The 26,536-nt window shown below is 48.2% G+C and overlaps 1 protein-coding gene across 3 annotated transcripts in view; it reads right to left on the bottom strand.

Moving 5' to 3' along the window:
• Positions 1-26,536, bottom strand: part of LOC143988917 (b(0,+)-type amino acid transporter 1-like) — a 401,901-nt gene that overhangs the window by 351,084 nt on the left and 24,281 nt on the right. For 2 of the 3 annotated variants that reach the window (XM_077488835.1, XM_077488836.1), the window contains exon 2: positions 1,209-1,307. The exons of the other annotated variant lie outside the window; for it this stretch is intronic. The gene's annotated coding sequence lies outside the window, so the exon portion shown is untranslated. The remainder of the gene's footprint in view (positions 1-1,208; positions 1,308-26,536) is intronic. 3 annotated transcript variants of the gene reach the window in all.

The following is a 26,536-nucleotide window of genomic DNA, read 5'->3' as shown; positions in this document are numbered from 1 at the left end:
TGATGACACGTATGCTCGTTAGGGAGAGAGAACCCAGTCAGAATGTTTTCTTTGTAAAAGCTATGAATGAAACTATGACTGAAATAAAAAATGCTATACATGATGCCGTCTATTTCCAGAATTAACAGCATTTGTTTCTGAGTTCCCAGAATAAACTGTGTGTAAAGGCATTGGGGCGCCTGCCTTTACACACACATGACATTTAATGACATCCCAGTCTTAGTCCGTAGGGTTCAGTATTGCATTGCCCACCCTTTGCAGCTATAACAGCTTCAAGTCTTCTGGGAAGGCTGAGCACAAGGTTTAGAAGTGTGTCTATGGGAATGTTTGACCATTTTTCCAGAAGAGCATTTGTGAGGTCAGGCACTGATGTTGGATGAGAAGGCCTGGCTCGCAGTCTCCACTCTAATTCATCCCAAAGGTGTTCTATCAGGTTGAGGTCAGGACTCTGTGCAGGCCAGTCAAGTTTGTGCACTGGTGCACAGACAAGTTGGAACAGGAAAGGGCCATCCTCAAACTGTTCCCACAAAGCTGGGAGCAGAAATTGTCCAAAATGTCTTGGTATGCTCACGCCTTAAGAGATTCCTTCACTGGAACTAAGAGGCCAATCCCAACTCCTGAAAAACAACCCCACACCATAACCCCCACCTCTACCAAATGATTTGGACCAGTGCAAAAAGCAAGGTCCATAAAGACATGCATGAGTGAGTTTGGGGTGGAGGAACTTGACTGGACTACACAGAGTCCTGACCTCAACCCGATAGAACACCTTTGGGATATATTAGAGGTGAGACTGCACTCCAGGCCTTCTCGTCCAACATCAGTGCCTGACCTCACAAACGCACTTCTGGAAGAATGGTCCAACATTTCCATAGACACACACCTAAACCTTGTGGACAGCCTTCCCAGAAGAGTTGAAGCTGTTATAACTGCAAAGGGTGGGCCAACCCAATACTGAACCCTGCAGACTAAGGCTGGATTCACACCTATACAGTTTTAGTGCTTTTTGCATTTTGCAGATTTGCCCTAGAGTCCATATAACATGGTTTCCTATGGAACACGATCTGTAGTGCAAATCAGCAAAATGCAAAAAGCACATAAAAATGCGTAGGTGTGAATCCAGCCTTAGACTGGGAGGCCATTAAAGTTCATGTGCGGTAACATTTTCGGTAGTATCAATGACTATGGTTGTTGTATTTTGCTCCTACCTTAAATGGACTTCCGTCGTGTACATTTTGCTTTTGTTCATGTACGTTCACGTTACGCTTTTTCCTTTGTTGAAAATCAATGACGACTAATAAAAATTGCTATTTGAAAAAAAAAAAAAAAGCAAGTTAATGTGCGTGTAAAGGCAGCTGTCACAATACTTTTGACAATATATTGTATTTCTGTTACCTGTTGATCCTGTCAATTGATCATATATTTTTCTACTTCCTATAACGTGACAACTCTGCAGTGAGATCATGTACTATATATATTGTACAAGATCTCATATATATAAATATATATAATAATATGTATTATAATAATAATAATGTACCATCACCCTGTAAGACAGAAGAGTCTAAAGCCCGTACACATGGGCTGAATGGTGGGCAGCATCGCTTGGTCCACTAGAAACCGCCAGAAGCTCTGCCCGTGTACTGCAGCCAACAGAAGGCGGCCAGCTTCTATTAAAGGGACATGGCAGTCCCCCCTGTCAGAACACAATAGCACAGTAGGGGAGATAGCTGTACTAACATCTCTTAGTTAGTACATCGGCTCCTCTGGAGCTGTCAGTTTTTTTTTGTTCAGCCCTGAAAGAAAAAATGAGTAGTGTGTACTAGACTTTAGATGGACATGTTGTTTTGAGTTGATGGGGACTATTTCCCCCTACTTGCAATGCAAATTTACACTTTGAATTTAGGGGACTGTAAACACACACACCTGAGCAGCGTTACTACCTGCAAAGGCAATGGATTGGGGTGTACATATGGCCACAATGCTTTCCACTGCGGCGCAACCAAATTTATCCGCACTGTCGCTCATGGCGGCCAACAGCGACTGACAGATGAGACTCAATCAACTGAATGGGGTGGTGGGGTTTTTAGGGGGTAAAACAGGCAACATAATGCCTCCTCAACACCTGTTAAACACCCTCCAAAGATCAATCCAATACTGATCGCTCTTCAGAGAGCAACACGAGTGTAAACAAGCCAGGATTCTGCCAATTCAGATCTGTGCAGTGCCTTGACACGCATTGGCTGAAAACATTCCGAGTTTTGAATCCACTGATGCTTTTGATGAGCCTTTCATGGGAGTTTCAGCACACGTCAACGCATGACAAACATACCTGTCCAAGGTAATAACAAAAGAACACAGAAAACAACAGACACGCAAATGTGAAGTCAGCCTAAGCGATACTCAAATTAAAACTGGAACTGAAGTCTAAAGTGGAGCTCAGCCCAAAAGTGGAAGCTCTGCTTGTTCACACCAGCCCCCCCCCCCCCCACCCCCACTGCCATATTTGGCACTTTTTGTCAAAACCAGGTACCCGCTCCCTCTTCCCGGATAAGATCGCTGCACATTGATTGCGTTGATCTACTGAATTTTACGCCCCCTGCTGTCTTCTGGGAGACACAAGTCCCAGAAGAGAGTGGGACCTTTCAATAAGGGCAGCGCAACTCGCACATGCACAGTAGGAAACAGGCTGGGAAGCTGCAGGGCTACACTTCCTATTTCCCTTATAAGGATGCCGCTCCTGCACCCAAAGCTGATGGACAAATCGGCTAGGGGTGCCGACATCACGGGATACCACTACAGGTAAGTATCCTTATATTAACCACTTCCCAACTGGCGCATGCTGATGTACTTTGGCAGAATGGCATGGATGGGCAAATGGGCATACCTGTACGTCCCTTTAAATTTGGGGCCACGCCATCATGTGCATGCCGCCATCGCGTGCATGCTGGCTGAGACCTCCGTGAGTCGGATCACAAGTCCCGTGGACTCGATCACCGCAGGGATACCCGCGATAGTCTCACGGGAAGGAAGAACTGGGAGATGCTAATGTAAACAAGCATCTACCTGTTCTGCCTAGTGACAGTGTCACTGATCTCTTCTCCCTGTGATCGGGAGGAGTGATCAGTGACGTGTCACACACAGCCACACCGCCCCACAGTTAGAAACTCGCCCCAGGACACACTTAACCCCTACACTGCCACCTAGCTATTAACCCCTTCACTGTCAGTGTCATTTAGACAGGAATCAGTGCATTTGTATAGCACTGATTGCTGTATAAATGACAATGGTGTCAAAAATGTCCAATGTGTCTGCTGTAATGTCACAGTCACGATAAAAATCGCTGACCCCCGCCATTACTAGTAAAAAAAAAAAAATTATTAAAAAAAATGCCATAAAACTGTCCACTATTTTGTAAACGCTATAACTTTTGCGCAAACCAATTAGTTAACACTTATTGTGATTTTCTTTACCAAAAATATGTAGAAGAATACATATTGGCCTAAACTGAGGAAAAAAAATATTTTTTATATTATAACAAAATGTAAAATATAATGCTTTTTTTTCAAAATTGTTGCTCTTTTTTTGTTTATAGCGCAAAAAATAAAAACCACAGAGGTGATCAAATACCACCAAAAGAAATCTCTATTTGTGGGGAAAAAAGGACGTCAATTTTGTTTGGGAGCCATGTCGCACGACCGCGCAATTGTCAGTTAAAGAGACGCAGTGCCGAATCGCAAAAAGTGGTCTGGGGCTTAAGTGGTTAACATTCATGAGCTACACTATTTGTAGCTCCTGACTAGGGTTGTCAAACGCCAGTAAATTTACTGACAGTTTGTAAAAATCTGTGATTTTTTTATAACTACCAGTAACGGCTCTTTCACACGGAACGGATCCGCGCTGATCTGCCCCGTGGACATCCGCTTGCTCAGCGGGGATCGCTCCGTCGATCCCCACTGAGCAGGCAGAGGACAGGTTTGTCTCTGCACACCGTGCAGGGACGGACCTGTCCGAGCACCGCTCTGACCCTATAGGGGATCGGATGAGGACGGACCGCAGAGTCCATCGTCACCCGATCCGATCCTCAGACTTTTTCAGATCGGAGCGGGTCGGACGTCATCGGACATGTCACCGCTGACATCCGACGCTCCATAGACCTCTATGGAGCATCCGTTCAGGTCCACCTGAAAAAAGGCGGACTTGAGCGTATCAGTCGCGTGAAAGAGGCCTATATATCAGGGGCTGATATTTTCATGCTGTGTTGACTTTTTAAGTGTAAATCAAGCAAATGACTTTGGTATAGGTATTGTCAGTGTTTTCATATATGTTTATACTGTTCAAATATTCACTGTTTTAGTTTTCAATAGGAGTTCTGTAATTTCTTATGCCAGTAAAAAATGTGCTCCGCCAGTAAATTTTCCATGTTTTGTCAGTAAAAAATACTGTAGGAGGATGGCAACCCTGTTCCTGACTTTTCATTTTTTTTTTATTTATACAGGCTGGAACTCCTCTTTAAAAAAAAAAATATGAGCAGGCAGAAATTTTATTGCAGACACAATGAGGTTGATTTATTAACGGCAAATATACTGTGCCCTGCAAGTCCACTTGTTCTAGATTTAAGGGGAAGCTCTGAAATGAGAGGAAGCTCTGCTGATTTCCTTCATTTAGTCTCTTTTTGTATATAGTGCAAAAAAATGTAAAACTGCAGAGTTGATCAAATCCCACCAAAAGAAAGCTCTATTTATGTGGCAAAAAAAGACATACATTTTATTTGCATACAGCGTTGCATGACCACGCAATTGTCAGTTAAAATAAGTAGTGCAGTGCCGTATTGAAAAACGTGATCTGGTCATGAAGGGGAGTAAATCTGCCAGAGGGCATGTGGTTAATAAATATAAATATATATATATATATATATATATATGTAAAAAAAGGTATGTAGCTCTGCCTTTTAAAATACACCATCTATTATGTGACACAAATCAATAACTGTAATAAATACGTACATAAATGTGCAAATGTAAAAACACTGTGCATCCATAAACGTGCAAAACACAGTAGTGTATAATATTTAAAAAGTGCAAAATCACATATATAAAAAGTGATACATCCAAATGACATGAAATGTGCAAATATCGCAAACAATATGTGACTGAATCACAATACAAAAATGGCTAAAAAAGAAGAAGAAAAAAATAAAAATAAAAAAGTCCATGTGCAAATACAGGTGATCAAACAAATGTTCCAGTGCTATTCAGTAGCTCGATATCCAAATGTGACAGTATATCTAATAGTCATGCAGTGTTGTCACAGATGCAGACATGCTTCACAAAAAGAGAGAGACAGTCCACCTTCAGTGCTCCACCAGAGCACCCCCCGTTTCCCCCAGCCTCTCACCTCAATACAAGACCCCTCAGGGTCCAACACACTTGTAGGGGAAATTGCTGATTTGGCTCCTTATAGATGATTCGTTCGGCCTCACATTAAAATCCAAAATACCAACGATCATGGGGGAAAGAAAGGGGACTCTCATGTGTAGAAATGTAAACTTTAATAAAATAATGTAAAATATCCACTCACATTAAAAAACGGAATCTTGCGCTTGTAAAAAAGGGAACTTTCGGTCTTGGCCGCGACCGGAAGTGACGATCGTGACACCTGGCTCCTCCCTGACACGTTGCGTCACAGACACGTGACTTTTTCAAAGGGTCAAGGAGTCAGGTGTTGATGAAGTTTAAATAGGGCGGGCGGCTATAGCAACTCAAAACAACAACCGCCCCATACCTTAATACTACTAGCTTCCTGATACAACTTGAAAATAAAAGCATATTCAAATTACTTCCACATCTACTAATAACATTACTAAAAATCACAAAGTAATTGTTATAACTTTCTCCACATAAATAAGTGTAAAATAACATTCTAAATATATCGCTCCAAAGACACTGCCATCTTGTGGTTAAATGCCATACTACATCATTTTATACAGGCAATGCTAACTGTGTTCATCTAGTCATTCAAATACATAGCAATATTATGAAAAAAAGGACAACTATACCATAGCTATATTTTAACTATCTCATAACTGGCCATAACGTTGGTTTTGACTGGACCAATCAATTGGGAAATTAATACCGGAAAAAAAAAAACAGGAGGGGGAGGGGGGAGAGGACAAAACCCCTCATCAGTGAAGTACATCTAACCCCAATGCTATCTATATATATATAAGTATATATAGAAAAATATAAAAAAATTCATTAATATTAATAAAATGCACAAAAATCTTGAATTAATAATTAGAAATAAAACAATTAAGATCAAAGTCAACGTTATGTCCAAAAGCTGTTAAAGTGCATAATTCATGAATCCATCGGGATTCAGATTGGCTAATCCTAATAATTTTATTATCACCTCTCCAATGGGGCTTGTATTTTTGAATACCACAAATTAATAAAGATGAGGGGTCTTTTTTATGAAACTTCGCATAGTGTCTCGATAGGTTATGTTTATCAAAACCCTTTTTTTTTTTTTTTTTTTAAAACAACGAGTTTATTGGTATACAAGCCAGTAGACAGGAAAAAAGAAGGAAAAAATTTCGACATCATAGGTACATCCAGCAGGACAGGACAACAAACTTCAAAATCAGTACAGTGATGTATAGAAATACAGATCAGATCCGGTAGAACGGCAGCAGAATAACAGAGCACTTGCACTGTATGGCATATTGTATCAATAAGACAGTAACTCATATAAACACATCCAGAGTACCCACCCATCCCTGGTGCTGATAAGGAGACAGACCGCATAGAGTCAATCCGCTCAATACAAATAGGGTAAGAGGCTCCTCTAGTATCCCATCTTGGTCATACCCAGTATCTGCTGCGACGTTGATAAGCACCACATCCAGTCCCCTGAACCAGGCCAAGAGAACACACCTCACCCTGCACCACCCCGCCCAGGGGGGGCTAGTCCACACAAGTGTCTGGGTTAGTAAGCCAGCGATCCCATATCTTATTAAATTTGTTGGGGCACCCCCTATGCGCGTAAATGACTTTTTTCATGGGCAGCGTTAAATTTACCTCAGCTACCCAAGCCCCAAACGTCGGGGCCTCGGACCGCATCCAACACCTGGCAATTACCTTTCTAGCGCTGAATAGAGTTTCCTGTACAAAAACCGCATGGGAAGGGTCGGTCATAGGGACTGGCAGCAGACCCAGGATGCAGGTTTTAGGGTCCACCTGAAGCGGGGAACCCATACGATCATGAAGGAATTGAATAACTTGCTGCCAGAAGGTCTGAACATGTGGACATGACCACAGCAAGTGATAGAAGGAGCATGGGACAGTCCTACAGCGCGGGCACCCCGGGTCTTGAGTAGGTTTATATCTACAAATACGCACGGGAGTAAGATAAGATTTGTGCACAATGTACAATTGAGTCAGCCTGTCGGACATCTTGGGAGAAGTCAGTTTAACATTATCCAACACCTCCTCCCATTCCTCAGTCTCGAGCGGGCCCAGTTTCTCTTCCCACCTGTGTTTAGCTACCTCAGCCAGCCTGGACTCAGAACGGCGTCGAAGTGACCTATATAAAGTGGAGATCAGTTTGGAGGACTCCTCACCAATAAGAATGCCCACCAGTGACAGTTCCTGAGGAACAGGGAACCCCTCCCCGAATTGGGCCCCAAGGGCGTGAGACAGCTGCGCATATCGAAACACCATATGCGAAGGGATCCCAAACTCCCCTTGCAACGCCTGAAAACTGCGCACCCCCCGCGGGGTGACGACCTGGTACAGGTACACCACCCCCTGGCGGCCCAGAGACCCGCCCCGGGTAGTTCCCGAAGCTCCCCCAGGCAGGGATTGCGCCACAAGGGCGTGTGGGAATGTACCCAATCCGCCCCCACCATCCTAAGGGCAATCCCCCACACCCGCCGGTGCTGAAGAAGCAGAGGGGCGCCCCCCCCCCACACGCCTAGTAGTCTCCCTACCCCGAAACAGAACCTGCAGGGGGGAGTGAGCATGGCCATGAGGCACTCTGCAAATCAAAGTACTATATCTAGGGGCATCTGTTTTATGAAGGTGAAAGAAATGGGAAAGTTGGGCAGCAATATAGTATGCATGGAAGTCAGGCAGTGCGGCTCCCCCCAGGTCAGTTGGGTTTTTCAATGTATTCCAGGCTAATTTGTGTCGTCCAGAGCCCCAGACGAAGGAATTAAGGATAGAATCCAAGGTTTTAAAATACTTAAGAGGGATTAAAACGGAGGAGTGCCAGAATTTGTATAAGAATTTGGGTAGCAGAATCATTTTAATTAGATTAATCCTGCCCATCACCCCAAGGGGGAGCCTTGCCCAGGATTGGGTTTTACTCTTCAAATATGAAATCAGGGGTTGAATATTATGGGCTATACAGTCGGAGGGCTCCCTCGTGATCTGGATTCCCAAGTACTGAATAGAGGATACTCTACTCAGCGGAAGGGAGGCCGCATCATGCATCGGAGGAGACGCATCAATAGGGAGGATCTGCGACTTAGCCCAGTTAATAGTAAGACCTGAATGTTTGCCAAATTCCTCGATAGTACAATGTGCTGCCCTCAGCGATGGCCCCTCATCTTCGAGGTATAGGAGCATGTCGTCAGCGTATAAGCTAACTGTTTCCACTAACGTACCTATCCTAAGGCCCCTGATGTGGACATTGGTTCTAAGGGATATAGCCAGCGGCTCCGCCGCCAAGGCATAGAGGAGCGGGGACAGCGGGCATCCCTGCCTGGTCCCCCGCCCCAAAGGAAGGGGACCCGACAGCCACCCGTTCACCGCCACCCGCGCCTCCGGGGAATAGTATAAAATTTTAACCCACTTCAAAAAATTAGGGCCAAACCCGAACCGTCGAAGGCACTCACACAAATATTCCCACTCCACCGAGTCAAATGCCCTAGCCGCATCCAACGCCACCACAACTCTAGTACCCACGTGCTCATGGGAAGCCTGCAGATTCATGTGGAGCCTACGGAGGTTCATTGCCGTGTTCTTGCCAGGCATGAATCCCGTCTGATCCGGATGGATGAGGGACAAAATGTGAGAGTTCAAGCGGGTTGCTAACATCTTGGCTAAAATTTTGACATCCGCCTGAAGCAGCGAGATCGGGCGGTATGTCTCAGGGCGGTGTGGGTTTTTACCCGGTTTCGGAATAACCACTATCGTCGCTTGACGTAGAGTGTCTGGGAGAGTGGCAGAGTCAAAAAGGGAAGTATACAAATTTAGCAGTTCGGGGGCTAGCACCTCGGAGTACTTGTGGTAAAAATCTAGAGGTAGGCCATCCTGTCCCGGGGCCTTGGACGCTGCCAGGGAGGAGAGCGCCAACACAACTTCATCCAGAGTGAACGGGGCCTCTAAGTCAGCAACCTGTGACACAGAGAGGTGCGGGAAGAGGACCTCTTGTAAGAACGTCTGGGTCTCCCGTGAGGTGGCCTCCACCCGGGAAGCATAAACATCCTCATAGTAGGACCTAAACATTTCGGCTACCGTCGCAGGGTCTGAAATAAGTACCCCACTCTCGTCCATTAAGGACACCACCACCGGCGGCCTCGCGTCCTGATGGGCGAGGAACGCCAGCAGTTTGCCCGCCCTCTCGCCCTGCTCGAAGATGCGCTGCCGCGAGAAAAAATGTTTGCGTCTGGCCTGTTCGAAGCGCAAATGATCTAGGACCCTAGTCTGGAGCCTAAGCGCCGAGGCAGCTTCTGCCGTGGGGTTCGCCACAAACCGACAGGTAGCAGCTTCCAGCTGCTCGACTGCCTGATCAGCTAGTAATTTGGAAGAGCCCTTCAAGGTATTGATACGCCGAGTCAAAGTAGAGCGCGCATAGATCTTAAAGGTCTCCCATACAATACCACCCGACGCTGTCCCTTTATTCACAGCAAAAAAGCGACGCCATTCCTCCGCTAAGTCATCCTGCTCCCCCAGTGCCTTCAGCCAAAAGGGGTTGAGGCGCCAGGCGCGAGGAACCACCTGCTGGGTCACAGAAAAGGTAGCCCAGCATGGAGCATGATCTGATAGAGATCTTGCGTGAAACCCCGCATCCTCCAGCTGGGGAAGGAGAATGTCCGACGCAAGAATGTAGTCAATGCGAGACATAGTGGAATGTGTGGCCGAGAAACACGTAAAGGCTCGGGCCGTGGGGTGTCTATGTCGCCACACGTCAGTCAGTGAGAAGTCCCCAAGGGTGCGACTCAGCCTAGATCCCATCTGGGCCGCGGGGGCAGAACCTCCGTGCAGCCTGTCTATACTCGGGTCAAGGGCAAGGTTGAAGTCCCCAAGCCAAATGGCAGGGGTGCCCGGATATTGGGCCATAAAAGCTAATCCCTCAGTCACCAGGCTAGCAGAGTACGGAGGTGGTATGTACAGGGCCAGGAGGAGGCAACGTCTACCATGTACAGTACAATGCAAAAAAATAAATCTCCCCTGGGGATCAGTATGCATATCAATCAGGTGAAATGGCAGTGTTTTGGCAATCAGCAGTGACACACCCCGGGAGTAGGGAGTGTGGGTCGCGTGATACGCCCATCCAACCCAGGGTCGCCTAAGAGCCAACTGAAGTTGGCCAGTAACATGTGTTTCTATCAGCGCTATTATGTCGGCCCTATATGTCTTAAGACAAGTAAAAACTGCTGTGCGCTTAAGCTTATCCCGGAGTCCCCTGACGTTCCAAGTCAAGAATTTAACTGGAGCCATACAGCAATAAGGAACAGTCTATTCACTGGGAGGGGCAGGTGAGGCAAGTACCAATAGCGGTCCCACCCCACACCCCCCCCCCCCACAATAATAAGTGCGTTCCTAGCAATGCAGGAAGTGGCATTTTTTGTTGTACCATAAACTCAGTTACCATAAACTCACAACCGAACTCAAACTCAGAATCCCAGCAACAGCGTCCAGCGCAGCTTCACTCCGCCGCCCGAATCAGCTGTCTCTCCAGGAGGGCAGACACGACATGGCGCAACACACAAGGCGAACACTCGCTGTATCCAGCCCCAGGAGCAGCCGCAAAAAGCAGAGCTGCGGTCCCCGCCCCCGATGCCAGGAAAACAGGCAAACAAGCATCTGCGAGCAGCAGTAGAAACAGCAGTAATAATAATAATAAATTGATTAACCACTTGCTTACTGGGCACTTAAACCCCCCTCAGTCCCAGACCAATTTTCAGCTTTCAGCGCTGATACACTTTGAATGACAATTGCGCGGGCATACAACACTGTACCCAAATGAAATTTTTATCATTTTTTTCCCACAAATAGAGCTTTCTTTTGGTGGTATTTAATTACAGCTCGGAGTTTTATTTTTTGCTAAACAAACAAAAAAAGATGCAAAAAAAAAAAAAAAAAAATCATGTTTTAATAGTTTGTTATAAAATTTTGCAAACGGGTCATTTTTCTCCTTCATTGAAGTGCGCTGATTAGGCGGCACTGATAGGCTGCATTGGTGGGCACTGATGGGCTGCATTGGTGGGCACTGATGGGCTGCACCGGTGGGCACTGATAGGCATAGTTAAGGCGGCACTAATAGGCACAGATAAGGCGGCACCGATGGGCACAGATAAGGCGGCACTTATGGGCAAAGATGGGCACAGATAAGATGGCACGGATGGGTGGCACGGATAAGTGGCACGGATGGGTGGCACGGATGGGCACTGATAGGTACCACAGATAGATGGGACTGATGGGCACTGATAGGTGGCACTGATAGGTGGCTCTGATAGGTGGCACTGCTGGGCACTGATGGGCGGCACTGCTGGGCACAGATGGGCGGCACTGCTGGGCACTGATGGGCGGCACTGGGGTGCAGCACCTTTGAGGCAGATTGGGTGGCACTGTGGGTGGCACTGTGGGTGGCACTGTGGGGTGGCACTGTGGGTGGCACTGTGGGCACTATGGGCACTGACGGGGGGCACTGACGGGGGGCACTTACTTTTGCTTTTATTTTATTTCAGGATGGCACTGCGGGAGGCAGGTGGGCACAGGCAGGTGGCAGGTGGTCCCTTGTATTGATGGCCGTGATCGGGACTGATGTCCCGATCACGGCCGCCGGCGATCGGCTTTTTTTTTCTCTCCTCGCGCTGTCAGCGCGAGGAGGAATAATAGCCGATTACCGGCTCCGTTCTATCACATGATCAGCTGTCATTGGCTGACAGCTGATCACGTGATAAGGGGTCGGGATCGACCCCTTACACGGATCGGTGATCAGGCGAGTCTCACGGACTCGCCGATCACAGAGCGCGCCGCGCGCGCCCCTCAGGGGGCGCGCAGGCCGCTCGTAACCGGGACCACGTCAATAGACGTAGTCCCGGAAATGTAGGTCCGCGCTAATGCCGTCATTTGGCAATAGCGCGGATCTGTAGTGGTTAAAGAAATAAATTGGGAAAGTACATGAAGAATAAAAAAAAAAAAAAAAAAAAAAAAAGATTTTGAAAAAAGGGGGAACAGAAGGCAGAAGCAGTCGTCCCAGCAAAGTACACCGCAGTAAAGGGAGATCAGAGTGCAAAAGGGGCTGGAGTCCGCCATCTCGGGGGAGGAAGGCCAACAGGGACAGAACCACACATGCCAGGATGGACCAAGTCAGTGTCAGCATGCAAAATGGGGGGGCAGACAAGTGAGCATCGTGGCATCCGAGGGTAAAGCGGACAGTACCGGCCCCCCGGAAAGTATCTTCCGTAGAAGGCAGGCAGGGTTGTAGGGACCATCAGTTCACAGCAAGCAGAGCCACTATAGTAAGCAGTAGTCAGAGCAAGAAAGAACATAGGTCCCGGGCCTCATACAAACAGCCAATAAATTGCGGTCCAAGCAGAAACCGTAATCCGGTGTATCACCACAGAGAGCCCACTCCAGTCCGCACACTAGGCCCGGCGGTTCCGGTCAGCCTCTTGTCGGTCCAGCCACTCCATCGCCTGCGCCGGGTCATCAAAAAAGTGAGCGCGGTCCTCTCCCAGAACACGCAGCTTCGCCGGATACATCATGGCATACTTCAGGTGATTAACCCTCAGCCTCCGCTTGACCTCAGTGAAGCGAGCCCGTTGCTTCTGGACCTCCGCAGAGAAGTCCGGGAAGGCCATAACGTGTCCTGCACGGTACGGGATGTTACCCTTCTCCCTGCTCAGGCGCAAGACGGCATCACGATCCCTAAAGTTCAGCAATTTGGCAATTAGTGTCCGGGGCGGTGCACCCTCCGGAGGGCGCCTCGCCGGCATACGGTGTGCCCGTTCCACGATAAAAGTGGTAGAGAAAGCTTCCCTACCGTAGGTCTGGGCCAGGAGGTTCTCGAGAAAAGCAGGTGGATCAGAGCCCTCCGCTCCCTCCGGAAGGCCGATGAAACGAAGGTTCGACCTGCGGGATCGATTCTCGAGGTCGTCGTGCTTCTGAGAGAGAAGATGAAGTTGGCGCCTCAGCTCTTCATGGGATTGCTGTAACGGATGGAGCACGTCCTCCGCCTGGCTAATCCTGTCCTCCATCTCCTTCACACGATCCTTAAGCTTGGACATGTCCTGCCTGATGAGGGATACGTCCACCCGAATCTCCTCGATTTTAGTAGTGAGGGAGGACTGGCAAGCCGAGATAGCCTCCAGTACCTTCTCAGTGTCGTTCGTCGCTGGCGGAGGAGAGGATGCCGTGGAGGCGCCATCTTGAGCTGCCTCCCGCTCCTGTCTGCGGTATTTGTCCAAGGAGGACATCACCGTGCTGTTCTTCTTGGAAGGAGACATGGCAGACTGGATGCTGGGGTCTTAATCCAACGATTCCCGTTAGTATTTAGCTGTCGCTGATGCACAGGATAGATATGCAGGATAGACCGAGAGCGGAGCACAACTCACGTGCAACCTACTCCATCACCGTCCAGGCCACGCCCCATCAAAACCCTTTTTAATATTTTGAACATGCTCTCTTAATCTCTTCCAGAGTTCTCTTTTTGTTCTTCCCATGTATTGAATGTGGCAAGGACATTCTAGAAGATACACTACACCCTCACTTCGACTTTTTTTAGTCACCGTTGAAGAAAAACAGGATTTTTTCTTTTTATTTTCTTTCGTGTGTCGACATATACATAATCAATATCAATTCTGACCACTCAACCTATCACTATGCCTTTAAATAGAGGGCTTTATAATAATAACTTTAACCACTTTCAGACCGGACCATTTTGCTGGTAAATGACCAGAGGTCTTTTTACACTTTGGCACTGCGCTGCTTTAACTGGTAATTGCGCGGTCATGCAATGTTGTACCCAAACAAAATTTGCGTCCTTTTCTTCCCACAAATAGAGCTTTCTTTTGATGGTATTTGATTGCCTCTGCGATTTTTATTTTTTGCGATATAAACGTAAAAAGACCGCAAATTTTGAAAAAAAATGATATTTTCTACTTTTTGTTATTAGAAAAATCCAATAAACTCAATTTTAGTCATACATTTAGGCCAAAATGTATTCAGCCACATGTCTTTGGTAAAAAAAAAGTCAATAATTGTATATTTATTGGTTTGCGCAAAAGTTGTCACATCTACAAACTAAGGTACGTTTTCTGCAATTTACGCAGCTTTTAGTTTACGACTGCCTATCTCATTTCTTGAGGTGCTAAAATGGCAGGGCAGTACAAAACCCCCCCAAATGACCCCATTTTGGAAAGTAGACCCCCTAAGGAAATTGATAAGAGGCATGTTGAGCCCATTGAATATTTTATTTTTTTGCCTCAAGCGATTGAATAATGACAAAAAAAAAAATTTTTTTTTTTTTTTACACAAAGTTGTCACTAAATGATATATTGCTCACACATGCTATGGGCGTATGTGAAATAACACCCCAAAATAAATTCTGCTGCTTCTCCTGAGTACGGGGATACCACATATGTGGGACTTTTTGGGAGCCTAGCCGCGTACGGGGCCCCGAAAACCAAGCACCGCCTTCAGGCTTTCTAAGGGCGTAAATTTTTGAGTTCACTTCTCACTACCTATTACAGTTTTGAAGGCCATAAAATGCCAAGATGGCACAAAACCCCCACAAATGACCCCATTTTAGAAAGTAGACACCCCAAGCTATTTGCTGAGAGGCATGTTGAGTTCATGGAATATTTTATATTTTGCCACAAGTTGCGGGAAAATTACAAACTTTTTTTTTTTTTTTTTTTTTTCACAAAGTTGTCACTAAATGATATATTGCTCACACATGCCATGGGCATATGTGAAATGACACCCCAAAATAAATTCTGCTGCTTCTCCTGAGTACGGGGATACCACATATGTGGGACTTTTTGGGAGCCTAGCCGCGTACGGGGCCCCGAAAACCAAGCACCGCCTTCAGGCTTTCTAAGGGCGTACATTTTTGAGTTCACTTCTCACTACCTATTACAGTTTTGAAGGCCATAAAATGCCAAGATGGCACAAAACCCCCACAAATGACCCCATTTTAGAAAGTAGACACCCCAAGCTATTTGCTGAGAGGCATGTTGAGTCCATGGAATATTTTATATTTTGCCACAAGTTGCGGGAAAATTACAAACTTTTTTTTTTTTTTTTTTTTTTTCACAAAGTTGTCACTAAATGATATATTGCTCACGCATGCCATGGGCATATGTGAAATGACACCCCAAAATAAATTCTGCTGCTTCTCCTGAGTACGGGGATACCACATATGTGGGACTTTTTGGGAGCCTAGCCGCGTACGGGGCCCCGAAAACCAAGCACCGCCTTCAGGCTTTCTAAGGGCGTTACAGTTTTGAAGGCCATAAAATGCCAAGATGGCACAAACCCCCCCCAAATGACCCCATTTTGGAAAGTAGACACCCCTAAATTTAGGGGTACACTAGTGAGACTAGGTAATAAATGGCGGGTGCCCTGAAACTATAAAAAAATAACTAACCAACCAGCGTCACCTGTAACAGTTATATGGTGATCACTGGTGAAAGGGTTAACTAGGGGGCAATCAGGGGGCTTTATGCGGTAGTATATGGGGGTCCCTGGCGCTATAAAAAGCTGCGGCGAACCTAAATACCTACCTGCCTAACTAGCGTCACCTGTGACACTAATACAGCGATCAGAAAAACGATCGCTTATTAGGCTGGGTTCACACTGGAGCGATGCGGGAACGCCACGAATGCGCGGCGGGTTCCCGCATCGCATGCCTCCCGGCGGCAGTTCACACTGCCCTATGCGAACTGCTGGGAGTGTCAGTGAAATGTTACTGACACCCCCAGATCAGTTCGCATATCGCAGTGCGATCTGCAAACTCGGATCGCATGGTGTGAACACCCATGCGATCCGATTCTGCTGCGGGCCAAAAAAAGGGTCCCGTGCGAATTTGCGGCGGGTGCGGCGGGTGTGGCGAATGGCTGAACTCGAATCGCACAGAGATCGGATGTGATTTGCACTGCAGTGCGGTGCGAATCACATCCGTTCTCATAAACCGCTGCAATGTGAACCCAGCCTTAGTGACACTGGCGACGGGGGGTGATCACGGGGTTAAACCTTTATTGGGGGGGTTAGGGGGGTACCTTAGAACTAAAGGGGGCTAACCCTAACTGCCCTAACAGTTATTAGTCACAAATGACACCCGCCGGGTGATCAGGGGGTTAAACCTTTATTAGGTAATAAATGGCGGGTGCCCTGAAACTATAAAAAATAACTAACCAACCAGCGTCACCTGTAACAGTTATATGGTGATCACTGGTGAAAGGGTTAACTAGGGGGCAATCAGGGGGCTTTATGCGGTAGTATATGGGGGTCCCCGGCGCTATAAAAAGCTGCGGCGAACCTAAATACCTACCTGCCTAACTAGCGTCACCTGTGACACTAATACGGCGATCAGAAAAATGATCGCTTATTAGGCTGGGTTCACACTGGAGCGATGCGGAAACGCCGCAAATCCGCGGCGGGTTCCCGCATCGCATGCCTCCCGGCGGCAGTTCACACTGCCCTATGCGAACTGCTGGGAGTGTCAGTGAAATGTTACTGACACCCCCAGATCAGTTCGCATATCGCAGTGCGATCTGCAAACTCGGATCGCATGGTGTGAACACCCATGCGATCCGATTCTGCTGCGAGCCAAAAAAAGGGTCCCGTGCGAATTTGCGGTGGGTGCGGCGGGTGTGGCGGGTGCGGCGGGTGCGGCGAATGGCTGAACTCGAATCGCACAGAGATCGGATGTGATTTGCACTGCAGTGCGGTGCGAATCACATTCGTTCTCATAAACCGCTGCAATGTGAACCCAGCCTTAGTGACACTGGCGACGGGGGGTGATCACGGGGTTAAACCTTTATTGGGGGGGTTAGGGGGGTACATTAGAACTAAAGGGGGCTAACTCTAACTGCCCTAACAGTTATTACAGTCACAAATGACACCAATGCAAAAAAAAAAAAAAATGACATTGGTGTCACTGTGACTGGGGGGCAGGGGTAATTGGGGGGGTGATCGGGGGGTAAAGGGGGGGTGTGAGTGTGCCTGGCATGTTCTACTGTGTGTGTAGAGTGTTGGTGCAACTCACCGATCCGCTCTCCTCCGTGTCGGAACGAAAAATACCGACACGGAGGAGAGAATACATCACTTCCTCTCCTGTGTTTACATTACAGGAGAGGAAGTGATGTCACGGGGGATTCCTATTCGTCGGGAGCGATCGCGAGGGGGTGGCCATGAACGAATGGCCGTCCCCTCGTCCGGGATCGCTCCCGCACGAATACCGACCGCCGCAGGCACCGGGCGGGGGCCCGATCGGGCCCCCGACCCGCGGGAGGCAAGGGACGTACATGTACGCCAATATGCCTGCCCGTGCCATGCTATCGACGTACATCGTCGTGCGGCGGTCGGCAACTGGTTAATCCAGTTTCACAGTCCTCTATACATATAAAAAAACTGCCCCATCAAAATTGCCTCCTCCTATTGCCACCATCAAAACTGCCCCATCATATTGATACCATTAATACTGCCCCATCATAGTCCTCTATTGGTGTGTCTGTGCTCTCCCCCACAGCCCATCACTGTGTATAGGAAGCTTTGGTAACCATGGCAACAAAAGCCGTTAAGAAAAATCGTCAGTTGAAAAAAAAAACCTCTATGATGTCATCACCTGCTCTAATATAAGGCTGCTCTGGGCTCCTCTGGCATCAGAAGTCAGTTGTTTGCTGTACAGTGAAGACATCTCTGTCCAGCTTTCTCTTGCTGTTTGATTGGATTTGGATTTATTCGATTCAGTTTTATTGCAATTTCTCAGACTTAAAGCGTGTCTTATTATTCTTCATAATGAGACAAATTACAAGTAAACAGATTGTTTCTCAAAACAATATTGAGAAACCAACCAAAGGAAGCCCAGCTATGGAAGGAGAGATCAATATACAGCTTGCAGATCCCCTATTCAAGAAGCCCACCAAAATGCGGAGGGCAGTGCGATTTGTACGTCGCTGTTTCAGATCCGTTATCGGATGTTTTGATGCCGGCTGTAAAGCCAATGGACCACGCTGGGACAAAAAACGCAGGGCTGGTAAGTTTCATGGATATTGATAAATACAAAATACTTTCATTGGGTTCTTTTTCCTCCCATTGATGACAGTGGCACCCCCATATAATAATAATAATAATAATAATAATAAATGTTATTTATAATGCACTTTCCATCAAAAGACCTCAAAGTGCTACACAGTTACAATAAAAAAACAGACAAATAACCTAATTCAAAAACATTTGCTAAAAAGAAAAGTCTTCAATCCCTTTTTAAAATTTTCAGTAGACTAAACCTATGTACACATGTATAGGGCTGGCCATAGACATTGCTGTCTTTTGTCTTGTAAACACCAGTCTGAGGATTTATTTTAAAGAGGAGAAAGCAGCTATTTTTAGATCTGTTTACCCTGAGCCAAGTCCCCCCCCCCCTCTTTTTCCCATCAAAATTGCCTCCTCCTATTGCCACCATCAAAACTGCCCAATCAAAACTGCCCCATCATATTGCTACCATTAATACTGCCCAATCATAGTCCTCTATTGGTGTGTCTGTGCTCTCCCCCACAGCCCATCCCCCACAGCCCATCACTGTGTATAGGAAGCTTTGGTAACCATGGCAACAAAAGCCGTTAAGAAAAATTGTCAGTTGAAAAAAAAAAAACCCTCTATGATGTCATCACCTGCTCTAATATAAGGCTGCTCTGGGCTCTTCTGGCATCAGTAGTGATTTGATTGCTGTACAGTGAAGACATCTCTGTCCAGCTTTCTCTTGCTGTTTGATTGGATTTGGATTTATTCGATTCAGTTTTATTGCAATTTCTCAGACTTAAAGCGTGTCTTATTATTCTTCATAATGAGACAAATTACAAGTAAACAGATTGTTTCTCAAAACAATATTGAGAAACTAACCAAAGGAAGCCCAGCTATGGAAGGAGAGATCAATATACAGCTTACAGATCCCCTATTCAAGAAGCCCACCAAAATGCGGAGGGCAGTGCGATTTGTACGTCGCTGTTTCAGATCCGTTATCGGATGTTTTGATGCTGGCTGTAAAGCCAATGAACCACGCTGGGACAAAAAACGCAGGGCTGGTAAGTTTCATGGATATTGATAAATACAAAATACTTTCATTGGATTCTTTTTCCTCCCATTGATGACAGTGGCACCCCCATATAATAATGATAATAATAATAAAAAATTTGATTTATAATGCACTTTCCATCAAAAGACCTCAAAGTGCTACACAGTTACAATAAAAAAAACAGACAAATAACTTAATTCAAAAACATTTGCTAAAAAGAAAAGTCTTCAAACCCTTTTTAAATTTTTCAGTAGACTAAACCTATGTACACATGTATAGGGCTGGCCATAGACATTGCTGTCTTTTGTCTTGTAAACACCAGTCTGAGAATTTATTTTAAAGAGGAGAAAGCAGCTAATATTACATCTGTTTACCCTGAGCCAAGTCCCCCCCTCTTTTTCCAACTGTCACCTACTAACTGACTTTTTTTTTTGAACAAGCCTTGCATGCTACTTATTACAGGCTGGACTGATGACCTCAATGCCACCCAGCAAGATGGCAGAGATTTATAATATGGGAAGAGAAGACCCCCACATACATGTTTAACCCCTTGTTACCTACATAACACATATACATAGTTCCCAAAATGTCAAAAAATATTCCACAAAAACTGTAGCAAGCCATTGTAGGCGGAGAATGTATTTTCATTTACAATAGGAGTCGTTCTACAAGACGCAGATAATTAACCACTTTAGGACCACCGCATGTAATTATACGTCGGCAGAATAGCATGTATGGGCACAAGCACATACCCGTACGTGCCTGCCTTCCAGCGGGTGGGGGGTCCGACCGGACCCCCTCCCACTGGCTGCAGCGGTCCGTTTCGCTTCAGGAGCGATCCAGGATGAGGGGATGACCGTTGGTTTCTGGCCATCCCCTCTCCATCGCTCCTGGCGAATGAGAAGCTTCCCCTCCCTGTGTTTACGATTTCACTCTCCTCGGGGCGGTCTTTTTGACCGGACTGCGAGGAGAGGACATAGTCTTTTTCCTTTTATATCGTAAAAAATAAAAATCGCAGAGGCAATCAAATGCCATCAAAAGAAAGCTCTATTTGTGGCAAGAAAAGGATGCAAATTTCGTTTGGGTACAACATTGCATGACCGTGCAATTGCCAGTTAAAACAGTGCAGTGCAAAATTGTAAAAAGACCTCTGGTCCTTAGACTGACAATTGGTCCAGGGCTTAAGTGGTTAAACCAATGCCATACATTACAGTGATGGTAAAGCTTCCTCATGCACATTGGACGTTATAATAATGTTATAAAAATGGCAGTAGCTTTGCAGTGAGTTTTTCAACATTTTTGCAATAGTGTGTTTTTTTTTTTTACAGCATTGGCTTTTTTGGCTTATTATTATTATTTTTTTTTTTTTACTGAGCCAGTGAGGAGCAAGAGAGCCTAGGGGGGCTGGGGGGGGGGGGAGATGCATGCATACATTTATTTTTTATTTATTTTTTTAGAAATGCAGCAAGATAAAATCCCTCTGCCTTTATAAGCACTTTAATTGAACCCATATAAGAGAACTGAAATTGTCATGGCTAAAGAAAATAAAAAAAAACACACTTGTAGGACGCATGTCCACTGATCCCAAGGTTTTGCAAGGTGTGGGACTTTAAAGAGGCGCTCCAGTCTACCCCAAAAAATTTTGAAGTCAGCAGCTACAAATACTATAGCTGCTAACTTTTAATATAGAGACACTTTCCTGTCCAAACATCCACAGCTGTCCTCACCGGAGCCGATTCTTCAATCCCAGCCTCTTGTATATAAATTCACCAGAGGAATCCGGTAGATTGATATAAAAGAGGCTGGGATTTTAGCTCAATTATAAGAAACAGCAGAGCTCTCAGCCTGAATGTGAAGAAATTGTCTCCTTTCTGCAGTGCCCCCCAACACACAAACACACACTCCCCTCCCCGCTGAACTAATGGGGCCAGGGAAAGTATTTCTTTTATGTCTCCAGATTTCTTTCAGATGTAGGGAGTTCCATTTGCTGCTGTGGTGTTCTGATCTCAGGGCTGATAATGACACACTTTCTTGACAAAACTGCCACTCAACAAAGCCCCTGCTTAGCTGGTCTGATGTTTCACAAACCCCTGCCACAATGTACAGCCAGGCAGGTGGCACCACTACTTCCTGTCACAATTTCCTTTGTGACCTGCCCACTCATTTAACTATGAAAGTGCAACATCATACTGCTAAAAATAATACACAACCAGATCACAATGAGCCGCTACCTAAGATCTTATCACTGCGCCAAAGACAAACCTGATACATATAGAGCAGCCACTTTAAAAGAAATGCTATAATAAAACAGCATCTACCAAACATAGGTTAAAAGTAAATAGTGGCGCTAGGTAATGTGATAACATAAACAATACACATATATATTACACACCCAGTAAGTAGCAATGTGCAAACCATAAATATGAAAAAACAGAGAGAGACTATAAGTTGTGATATTAATATTGGGTAGTATCTCTATGATAGATATTCAGTTGATAAAATGATCTGACACTCCACCACGTGATCAACACCATGTAATTGCTTAGCCGCCCACACAATGTGCCCACAGCAATTACCTATGTTTGGGAAATGATTTTTTATTATACTGCTAAAAATACTTGTTGTTGGCTTCCAAACTTCCAATCATGGAATTTTAGTGGGTCAGCATAACTGCCAGGCAATCAGCATTTTTATACAAAAGCCAATAGCAGTTTTTCCTATGTCACTGTCATGTCGGGTTTACTATTTCTTCATGGCAGTGGAGCTTTGAAGTTTTTTCTTCATAATTTGATGTTGTATAAAGAAAAATATATGAAATGTAGGTAAAGATGCTAAATCAAATTCCTCTGGTTTTATTGCAGATGAAGGCGAGATCTACTGCAGACAAAGCTCACACGGCAGGCCTGCCACAGTGAGCAGTATTGAAAGGGACATTCAGACTGCAGAAGAGAGTGTCGCCCACATTCAGACTCCAGAAGAGTGCGCCGCCGCCTCTCAGACTCCAGAAGAGCGCGCCGCCGCCGCTCATTCTCCAGAAGAGCGCGCCGCCGCCGCTCAGACTGCAGAAGAGCGCGCCGCCGCCGCTCAGACTGCAGAAGAGCGCGCCACCGCCGCCGCTCAGACTGCAGAAGAGCGCGCCGCCGCCGCTCAGACTCCAGAAGAGAGCGCCGCCACCACTCAGACTCCAGAAGAGCGCGCCGCCGCCGCTCAGACTGCAGAAGAGCGCGCCACCGCCGCTCAGACTGCAGAAGAGCGCGCCGCCGCCGCTCAGACTCCAGAAGAGTGCGCCGCCGCCGCCGCTCAGACTCCAGAAGAGTGCGCCGCCGCCGCTCAGACTCCAGAAGAGCGCCCCGCCGCGGCTCAGACTCCAGAAGGGCGAGCCGCCGTGGCTCAGATTCCAGAAGAGCGCGCCGCCGCCGCTCAGACTGCAGAAGAGCGCGCCACCGCCGCTCAGACTGCAAAAGAGCGCGCCGCCGCCGCTCAGACTCCAGAAGAGCGCGCCGCCGCCGCTCAGACTGCAGAAGAGCGCGCCAGCGCCGCTCAGACTGCAAAAGAGCGCGCCGCCGCCGCTCAGACTCCAGAAGAGTGCGCCGCCGCCGCTCAGACTCCAGAAGAGCGCGCCGCCGCCGCTCAGACTCCAGAAGAGCGCGCCGCCGCCGCTCAGACTCCAGAAGAGCGTGCTGCCGCCGCTCAGACTATAGAAGAGCGCGCCGCCGCCGCTCAGACTCCAGAAGGGCGAGCCGCCGCCGCTCAGATTCCAGAAGGGCGAGCCGCCGCCGCCGCCCAGATTCCAGAAGGGCGCGCCGCCGCCGCTCAGACTCCAAAAGGGCGCGTCGCCGCCGCTCAGATTCCAAAAGGGCGCGTCGCCGCCGCTCAGACTCCAAAAGGGCGCGCCGCCGCCGCCGCTCAGACTCCAAAAGGGCGCGCCGCCGCCGCCGCTCAGACTCCAAATGGGCGCGCCGCCGCCGCTCAGACTCCAAATGGGCGCACCGCCGCCGCTCAGACTCCAAATGGGCGCACCGCCGCCGCTCAGACTCCAAATGGGCGCGCCGCCGCCGCTCAGACTCCAAATGGGCGCGCCGCCGCCGCTCAGACTCCAAATGGGCGCGCCGCCGCCGCTCAGACTCCAAATGGGCGCGCCGCCGCCGCTCAGACTCCAAAAGGGCGCACCGCCGCCGCTCAGACTCCAAATGGGCGTGCCGCCACCGCTCAGACTCCAAAAGTGCGTGCCGCCGCTGCTCAGACTCCAAAAGGGCGCACCGCCGCTGCTCGGACTCCAGAAGGGCGAGCCGCCACCGCTCAGATTCCAGAAGGGCGCGCCGCCGCCGCTCAGACTCCAAATGGGCGCGCCGCCGCCGCTCAGACTCCAAATGGGTGCGCCGCCGCTCAGACTCCAAATGGACGCGCCGCCGCCGCTCAGACTCCAAAAGGGCGCACCGTCGCTCAGACTCCAAAAGGGCGCACCGCCGCTCAGACTCCAAAAGGGCGCACCGCCGCCGCTCAGACTCCAAAAGGGCGCGCCACTGCCGCTCAGACTCCAAAAGGGCACGCCACTGCCGCTCAGACTCCAAATGGGCGTGCCGCTGCCGCTCAGACTCCAGAAGGGTGCGCCACCGCCGCTCAGACTACAGAAGAGCGTGTTGCTCGTGTGCAAAGTCCAGAAGAGTGTCATGTGCATATTGGGACTGTACCCGACATTGAGACTCAACCAAAATGTCAGGTGAACCATGGGAACATTTCCTCCAGTAAAGATGGGGGCAAGGCTACAAGAAAGAATAGGCAGATACTGGTGGTAGGGGACTCAATTATTAGAGGGACAGAGAGGGCAATCTGTCACAAAGACCCTCAACTACGAACAGTATGTTGTTTACCAGGCGCTCGGGTTCGGGACATTGCAGATCGGATGGAAAGATTGTTGCGTGGGGCTGGAGAGGACCCAGCTGTCTTGGTACATATTGGTACAAATGACCAAGTTAGAGGAAGATGGAGCAGTCTACAAAATGATTTCAAGGACATAGGGATTATGTTGAAAAAAAGGACCTCCAAAGCAGTATTTTCAGAAATACTGCCTGTACCTAAAGCCACACCAGAAAGGCAGCAGGAGCTTAGAGAGCTTAACAAGTGGCTGAAGAACTGGTGCAGAGAAGAGGAGTTTGGCTTCATGGAGAACTGGTCTGACTTTGCGGTCGCTTCCCGGCTCTATGGAAGGGATAGACTGCACTTAAATGGGAGGGGTGCAGAATTTTTGGGAGTGAAGATTGCCAACAAGTTGGAAGAAATTGTTCATACTCCAGAAAAGTGTGTCGCCCACGTTCAGACTCCAGAAGAGTGCGACAACCCCGTTCAGGCTCCATCAGAGTGCGACACCCCCGTTCAGGCTCCATCAGAGTGCGACACCCCCATTCAGGCTCCATCAGAGTGCGACACCCCCATTCAGGCTCCATCAGAGTGCGAGGTTCAGGCTCCATCAGAGTGCGACACCCCCATTCAAGCTCCATCAGAGTGCGAGGTTCAGGCTCCATCAGAGTGCGAGGTTCAGGCTCCATCAGAGTGCGAGGTTCAGGCTCCATCAGAGTGCGAGGTTCAGGCTCCATCAGAGTGCGAGGTTCAGGCTCCATCAGAGTGCGAGGTTCAGGCTCCATCAGAGTGCGAGGTTCAGGCTCCATCAGAGTGCGATGTTCAGGCTCCATCAGAGTGCGAGATTCAGGCTCCAGGAGATTGGGCCGATCAGATTTCAGAAGAATGGGAGATTCAGGCTTCAGGAGATTGGGCCGATCAGGTTCCAGAAGAGTGGGAGATTCAGGCTCCAGAAGAGTGGGCTGCTCTAGCTCTAGAAGAATGGGCCAGTTTGGCTCCAGAAGAATGGGCCTTTTCAAGCTCCAGGAGAATGTGACACCCCCGTTCAAGCTCCATCAGAATGTGACACCCCCGTTCAGGCTCCATCAGAGTGTGACACCCACCTGTTCAGGCTCCATCAGAGTGTGACACCCCCCTGTTCAGGCTCCATCAGAGTGTGACACCCCCCTGTTCAGGCTCCATCAGAGTGTGACACCCCCCTGTTCAGGCTCCATCAGAGTGTGACACCCCCCTGTTCAGGCTCCATCAGAGTGTGACACCCCCGTTCAGGCTCCATCAGACTGTGCCGTTCAGGCTCCATCAGACTGTGCCGTTTAGGCTCCATCAGAGCGGGCCGTTTAGGCTCCATCAGAGCGGGCCGTTTAGGCTCTAGAAGAATGGGCCAGTTTGGCTCCAGAAGAATGGGCCTTTTCAAGCTCCAGGAGAATGTGACACCCCCGTTCAAGCTCCATCAGAATGTGACACCCCCGTTCAGGCTCCATCAGAGTGTGACACCCCCGTTCAGGCTCCATCAGAGTGTGACACCCCCCTGTTCAGGCTCCATCAGAGTGTGACACCCCCGTTCAGGCTCCATCAGAGTGTGACACCCCCGTTCAGGCTCCATCAGAGTGTGACACCCCCGTTCAGGCTCCATCAGAGTGTGACACCCCCGTTCAGGCTCCATCAGACTGTGCCGTTCAGGCTCCATCAGACTGTGCCGTTTAGGCTCCATCAGAGCGGGCCGTTTAGGCTCCATCAGAGCGGGCCATTCAGGCTCTAGAAGAATGGGCCAGTTTGGCTCCAGAAGAATGGGCCTTTTCAGGCTCCAGGAGACTGTGACACCCCCGTTCAGGCTCCATCAGAGTGTGACACCCCCGTTCAGGCTCCATCAGAGTGTGACACCCCCATTCAGGCTCCATCAGAGTGTGACAACACCGTTCAGGCTCCATCAGACTGTGCCGTTCAGGATCCATCAGAGCGGGCCGTTCAGGCTCCATCAGAGCGGGCCGTTCAGGCTCCATCAGAGCGGGCCGTTCAGGCTCCATCAGAGCGGGCCGTTCAGGCTCCATCAGAGCGGGCCGTTCAGGCTCCATCAGAGCGGGCCGTTCAGGCTCTAGAAGAATGGGCCAGTTTGGCTCCAGAAGAATGGGCCTTTTCAGGCTCCAGG

The sequence above is a fragment of the Lithobates pipiens genome, unplaced genomic scaffold (assembly GCF_037356315.1).
Source record: "Lithobates pipiens isolate NorthernLeopardFrog02 unplaced genomic scaffold, aLitPip1_a1.2 Scaffold_18, whole genome shotgun sequence".
Lineage (NCBI taxonomy): Eukaryota > Metazoa > Chordata > Amphibia > Anura > Ranidae > Lithobates > Lithobates pipiens.
This window is presented reverse-complemented; position numbering and strand designations above follow the sequence as displayed.